Here is a 1,554-nt window from a genome sequence, read left to right as displayed (position 1 = left end):
GGGGGGTGGGATCCGACCTCTCGGCGGGAGCGCTGCCGCGCTTCCCAAGTGGCGCACTGTAGCAGTGCGCCACCGGGCCGGCCCCTGAATCAGGTTTTTTGTTAGTTTTATTTTGTCATTGAGTTTTAGGAGTTTTCTGTATACTAATGCCTTATCGGATATATGATTTGCAAATATTTTCTCTTGTTTGCTTTACCAAGTCTTCTCTTAAATATCTCTAGCTGCATCACCATGTGGACTGACTTTTCTTTTCAAAAGATTGCCCTACCATTCAGATTTTCCTTAAGGAAGTCTCAGCGCCCCTGCGTCTTCACTGGCCTGCATCCAACCAAGACCATCCCATGGCTACAACACTTTGCTGCCCCCAAACCTCCCTCTTGCCCCACCTGCTTTGTAAAGGTGAGTCCAGGAGAATTCTGCCTTCACAGCGTTGGCTGTCGAGTCTGGAAGTGTATACATAACCAATACACAATATTAAAGGTGACAAGGGCCTTAACTGAAGTATTAGACAATGCTAAGGAGTTTGGAGAAAGAAATTTTACTTCTAGCTGTTCAGAGGAGTAGGGGGAGAGAGATAGGAATGGCTTCAAGAGCAGCAAGAGGCAGGCCTGGGCAGGAATGGGAAAGAGGGAGAAGGAGGAGTTTAATTTGAGGAAAGATCAGTGAGTGTTTTTTAACCTGGAACAACTTTTAACTGTTCTGAAGGTGATAGGAGTAAAGACCTGCTGAAGGAGAAGCTCTGGGGACCCAGGGTGTGCGATGCCCACCTGAGGTAAGGAGAGTTCAGGGGGAGTAGAAAATGAGGCACTCCAGGGCACCAGAAAGCTTCCCTGATTAACGCCCCAGGTCCACAGCCCAGCAACGCCTCCCTCCTCCATCCTCACTTCAGTTGTATTTATTGCCATATAGTTTTGATGGCTGCCCTGAGGCCCAAAGGGCAAGGATTGTGTCTATTTATTGTCAAGTTCCAGGCACTTAGGGCTGTGCTGGGTGCCCCAAGGCCTTATAATTCTGCCTGAGGCCCCGCCACAGCTGTGGCTTTGAAGAGCACCTGGCTGGTGGACAGGACAGCTGCCCTGGGAGGCAGGGACCAAGGTCCTTCTGCCTTAGGCAACAAGGAGAGTAATATTAGGTGGCTGCAAGTGGTTTTCACCCCACTTGAGGTACAAGTGCAGAGTTGAGAAGAAAGACTGGATACCAGGGGAACCTCCAACAAATGCCTCCTTACAAGGCTCTCCTTCCCCCAACACACCATCTTCTTCCAGGTCAGGTCGTGGTTGTTCCTTGTTCAGACTGCCCTGCGCATCTTTCTTCCCCCCATCTGAGGCTTGTTTGACACAGTGGTGAAGTAGTGAGTCTCTAAAGAGTCTGACAGACCTGGTGGAATGTGGGCTTGCTCATTCATTCATTCGTCTAGGACTATCTATATAATTTTCTGGGACCCAGTGCAAAATGAATATGTGAGGCCCCTTGTTAAAAAAATGTTAAGGAGAAGAAAAAATGGCGGCGGGTCTGGAGCGCCCGCGTCAGGAAACAGCGCGATCCTGAGAGCTG

The sequence above is a fragment of the Galeopterus variegatus genome, unplaced genomic scaffold (genome assembly GCF_000696425.1).
Source record: "Galeopterus variegatus unplaced genomic scaffold, G_variegatus-3.0.2 Scaffold2394, whole genome shotgun sequence".
Taxonomy (NCBI): domain Eukaryota; kingdom Metazoa; phylum Chordata; class Mammalia; order Dermoptera; family Cynocephalidae; genus Galeopterus; species Galeopterus variegatus.
Note: the sequence above shows the minus strand (reverse complement) of the source record.